This window comes from Silene latifolia, chromosome 10, assembly GCF_048544455.1.
Source record: "Silene latifolia isolate original U9 population chromosome 10, ASM4854445v1, whole genome shotgun sequence".
In the NCBI taxonomy this organism is placed as follows: Eukaryota; Viridiplantae; Streptophyta; class Magnoliopsida; order Caryophyllales; family Caryophyllaceae; genus Silene; species Silene latifolia.
The window spans coordinates 84141492-84147125 of NC_133535.1; the positions used below are offsets into that span (position 1 = coordinate 84141492).

The following is a 5634-nucleotide window of genomic DNA, read 5'->3' on the forward strand; positions in this document are numbered from 1 at the left end:
CTAGTCACTATCCTAGCTAAATACTTTGATCCTAACTTCAACAAGGATAACAAGTATGAAGCAAAGGAGGGTGGTCATCTTGTTGATATGCATACTATGATACACAAGTACAAGTGGGTTGCCTATAACCCTCTTGACACCAAGTATGGATGGCTCACTAGTGAGGCTAGATCGTTTACTTTGCCTTCAAAGATTTGTCGTCTAAGCGTCCACCGGACCAATTATCTACTTCCCCTTTCAAAAGAGGCCGAGTATATTATCCGACAACAAAAGGGTGAACTTGAAATGCCCTCCTCTTCCATTGTCATACAACCTTACCCTTTCGAGTACCAAGAGTTCAAGCCCGATGGGGTTGAAGCAAGAAATGATTATTTGACTCTTCTCATGCAAGCAATGCACAAGCAAGCCTTTGAGGATCGAAAAAATGCTTACTTGGCTCAATATCCACCCCTCCTACACTTAGCTAGGCAAGGACTACTTGATCCATCATGTCCTTTGCCTAGTTGGGCGGATAGAGAAGTCCTATTTCCGGGTGCATCTAGGGTCATTTCGGGTGACAATGAGGTTGTCGGTAATGAAGAGGTTGATGATAACATTGATGAGGAAGCAAGTGAAGAAGGAGAAGAGGATGGTGAGCAAGATGATGAGCAAGGTGAAGAAGAAAGTGAAGAAGCAAATGAAGAGGGAAGTGGCTATGAGACCACTTCTAATGAGGAAAGTGATGATGGTGATGATATGATGGAAGATTAGCAAGCCTTGGAGGCTCCTACCCTCTCATAGTTTGTCTATTTCTCTCTTTTTTTTTAATTATTTTCTTGATCATTGTTGGAGTAGTCCTAGCACCATAGAGGACTCACACCTCGGTACCATTGAGGTGTTCTCATTTTATTGTTCCCACTTTCAAAATCCAAAATGACAAATTAGTTTCATGCATTGCATAGTGTGTGCATGAACTACACCCATCCTTGGACATTAGCAATAGTGTCTAACTCGGTTTGGGGAAGTTAATGCATACACAACGGGAGGTAATCTAAATTATCCTCTCCGTCAAAACAAAAACCATGCATCATGTAGTGTAGACTAGTGTAGACTGCATTTAGTGTAGAAATCATGCATCATCTTTGCATAATTTCCCCTCATTTTGGCCATTGAGGACAATGCCCATATTAGTGTGGGGATGGGGAATTCTAACTTAACTCTTATTCAAAAATCCAAAAAAAAAAAAATTGAAAATTTTTGAAAATCATAAAAATTTGAAAATTGAAAAAGCCAAAAACATGTTTATTTCCTTTTGTAGTGTAGTCTTGTATATATTATTGTATATATTGTGTTTGTTCTATCCTTGTTCACATTGATTGACTACGCCAAATCCGAGACATGAGGATCATGAAGACCGCATGGTATGATCTTTCCAATCTCCTTTTTCCTCTTTATGTTAATGACTATGTGGCTTTATTTTATTTGATGCGGTATAACAATGTGAACTTAGGACTTGCATTTAGTTTATATGTCATATTAGTTTATAGAATCACTTGCATTAGGATGTTTATATTAGTTGCATCATAGCATATAGTTGCATTTAGATAAAAGTTTTAAAAAATGCCTAATTAGGAACTTTGACAAGAGCAACTAAGCCATTACAAATACTTGTTCAACTTAAGACTTTGCCTACTAGAATGGTTGTAAAACACCCTAGATAGTGTCATACTAGTGTCTTTTGACCCATGACCCAAAGCCTAGTCAAGGGTTTGCATGTGAGTCACCTATCCAACCCCGTGATGTGATGTGGACTTGGTTAACTTGTCTAGGTGACCTTGATTGACCTTGTGGTAAGGCAACCCAAAAATATTTTCTATCAATAAGTTTGAAGTGCTCATTTCAAAGAATTTTGTCATGTGGAAGTAATTTAATGCCAAGGAAACCTCAAATGTTATGAATTGTTGAATGTTGAGAAATTTAAATTGTTTTGATGGAGGCGTACCATTTCGATGTGCTTTGGAGCGGGATCCATTGAATTGGGCCCCCACACGGTTGTGAATTCGGCCGCCCAGAGACAGAGTGACTATCACCCCGAAAAGCTATTGTCTAGAGGTTAACCGGTTGCCTAATAAGCGATTGGCGAAAGCAAAAAACATTAGCCCTGAAGGGACAAACCCCATCTAAAATTTTTGAAATGTGAAAGTCGAATGAGGTCAATTTTGAATACTAGTCATATCCACCCGTTGTGTATAAAGATTTGAGCATTTCATTCCCAAAAAGCCTTTTTGTCAAGCCACTTTGTCGAGCTTGGGACGATCCATGGCCTTTAATTTTATAGAGAATTCGAGACTTGTCATGTCATATGCTACTAGCATCATAGGGATCATCATTTCACCACCATCCGATCGCTCTTGACGAAAGCATTTGGAAATTGAGGACGAAAGTAGTCTAGTTTAACACCATTTGGAGGTGATTTAGTGCCATCCTCTTAGCCTTAGTAATTTTTTAAACTAGTATTTGTGAAGGATTACATGCTCTTAAATTTGTTCCTCTTTAGTGCCTCCGCCGCTTAATGAGGAAGTGGCTATTCTTTTGTAGATGCATCCATTATGTGATTTTGTGTGCTTAATGTTTGGATGTGTCGCCATTTTGGCAAGACCCACCTTGCCTTGCAAGAAGGCATCCTACCTCATGGTTGTCTTGTTGTGAGTTGAAGGGGCAGAGTGAGACCCGCTAATTGTCTCATATCGGCTATGTTATTAGGTTAGTTTAAATAATGGTCCTAGTCTTTGTCACCTCTTTACTCGGGACGAGCAAAGGTTCGGTTTGGGGATATTTGATGTGACAATAATTAGCGCATATTTAGCCCCCGAATTAGCCTTGTTCCCATGCTTTTTAGTGCATATTTGGGTCATTTCTTATCTTTAGTTCTTTGTTTTGCATATTCTTTGAGATTTTGATCCCTTGGTAGGAAAGGAGTAAGAATCTTGCATTTTCATGGCAAAACGAGACTAAATTGATCGAATCCAATGACCAAGCATCAAGGAGAGACAAGATTAGAAGGCCTTTGTCCATATTATAGTAGATGAGCAATGTTGAGAAATGATCCTTGAGTCCCCAATGAAATCCCCAAGGAAATTATGAAGAAAAGAAGAAGAAATCTTGCTGAAGAACAATCCGTGCGGATTGACTACAATCCGGCCGTCCTCCACCTGCACAATTCGTGCGGTTTCATCCCAAGACGCTCGGGTTAGCACTGCCACAATCCGCCCGGATTCCTCCAAAGCCGCTCGTGTTCCACCGCCAGAATCCGCCCGTCCCGACACAAATCCGCTCAGATTCCTCTACAGCGCAATTTCGTCTTCTCCAAGCTACAAAGAAAGAAGCCCATCCTTCAAAAAATACCGGCTCCTCCCTGCTCAATCTAAAAAGTGTAATTACTAGTTTAGCCCTTAGTTAACCCTAATGCATCCCCCTAATTTCCACTATAAATACCCCATTAGTCTAATTAGAAGAGCATGTTCTTTTTATCAATTCTTAGAGTAGTTAATACCAATCAAATCTCTCTTTAATTTTGTAATCAACAATTAATCAAGTTCTAATACAAGTTTTATTTTCTTAATCTCTCTTTTGTTCATCCTTTATTTTTGGTAATTGAAGATTATTTGGGTTATTATTGGGAGATTGACAACCTCTCAATCAAGCATCAAGTACTTCTTTTATCTTTGCTTTATTATTGGAATCATTAGTAGGTATAATTCTCTTAATCCCTTTTTAATTATTGTTAATTACTTTCATTTATTCATCATGTTTCATTTTGTTGGTATGATTGACAACCTTGCTAGCATGATCAACATGATAATGCGTGAGTAGTCTCTTAGCTAGGGTTAATGGGTGATTAAGGGAAACCAACATGGGGAATGATTCATGCTTAAATTAATATGCTTTCATGTTTTATTTGCTTGCTTGTTTTGATCTCAACTCATGCACATGTTATATTTGATGAAATGCGAGCCTATGAATCCTTGCATTTTTTACCCATCACCTATCTTTTCAATGAGACTTGTAAGATATAAACCAACTCAAGTCTCATTAGACCATGCATGTTGTTGAGTAGGGAAGATTAAGTCGACATGTAGGTGTTGTACAATCTAATCGATTCGGCTCCAGGACCCAAAATTTCCTAGGATTGTAAGATATAACCCAACTCAATCCATCACAACAATAATTGCTTGCTTATAATTTGAGAACATGTTTTTATGATCAATTCCCATGATTCCCCTATGATCCCATGACATCCTAGTGCTTTTTAATCAATTGTTTACAACCCTTTTATTTCATCTTGCTTGTTTATTTTCATTGCTATTTTAGTTAGTGATCTTCTACATCAACCCAAATTGTGACACCCCTAAGACACCACTAGTTTCATTAGAAATCTCATCTCAATTCCCGTCCCTTGGGATCCGAACTTTACTTGCCTCTTTACTAATTGTAGAGTTGTTTGTGAAGCTATAAATTGTGTTTTGATTCGGACGTGACCCAACGACCACACCTTTAATTGTGAACACGAAACGGACCGATCAGTTCTTTTGCATTTGGAGGACCGCTTTTTGAACATCAAAACCTTGGTCATTTTGTTGATTATATGGAGTTTGATTTTGGTAACCTTGGTTTTGGTAGTAAAAGGCTCTTTGATTTTGGTTTCTCATTGGAGGTGGGGTGTATGTTGGTTGAGGGTTTTGAAAATTTTGGCTTTTGTATTAGAGATTTGGATGGAATTTGGTGTTTTATTGTAAAAGTTGGAATAAGGGGTACCACTCTTGTATGCTTGAAAAGCATTCACTTGCTCACTTGTTCCCCTACATTCACTTTGGTCATGTCCCAAAATTCCACAATTCTCACATATTCCACTTGGAATTAATGAAGATGCCACCATGGCATTAACATGTTGCTTTGGTGATTTTGAGGCTTCTTCAAGTTTAGCCATAGCCTTCTCAAACTTCAAGTTGATGGTATCAATATGAGTACTAAGTTGAGCACCCAATTGAGTAATAGAGTCCACTTCATGCTTTCCTCCTCTAGTAGCCTTGCGAGGTCTACTATATTGTGAGTTATGGATCCCCATTTCCTCAATCTTGTTCCAAGTTTGATTATCGCCAACTTCGGTGAACATACCATTTGATCCCATGTTGAGAATGTTTCGGGAGTCTTCATAAAGACCATTCCAAAATTGTTGTACCAAGAACCACTCGCTAAGTCCATGATGAGGACATGAGCGACAAGTTCCTTTGAATCGTTCCTAAGCTTCATACAAAGATTCTTCGTCCCTTTGCTTAAAACCCGTGATTTGAGCTCTTAGCATGTTAGTCTTTTCCGGAGGGTAGAACTTTTTGTAGAAAGCAAGAGCCAACTTCTTCCAAGAGTCGATACCAAGAGTAGCCTTATCAAGGCTTTTTAACCATTGTTTCGCGGTACCACTTAGAGAAAAAGGAAATAAGACCCATCGAATTTGGTCTTGAGTCACTCCAGTTTGTGAAATCGCATCACAATAGTCACAAAAAGTCTCCATGTGAGAATGAGGGTCTTCACTAGGCATCCCCCTAAATTAGCTTCTTTCGACTAATTGGATAAATGCGGATTTTGCAATGAAATTTC

General features: G+C 38.7%; 1 non-coding gene across 1 annotated transcript; it reads left to right on the top strand.

Annotated features, from left to right (window-relative positions):
• Positions 1-5234: 5234 nt before the first annotated feature.
• LOC141610286 (small nucleolar RNA R71) lies at positions 5235-5341 on the top strand. Its single transcript, XR_012528189.1, has one exon. It is a non-coding gene; the product is annotated as a small nucleolar RNA R71 (small nucleolar RNA).
• Positions 5342-5634: the final 293 nt, after the last annotated feature.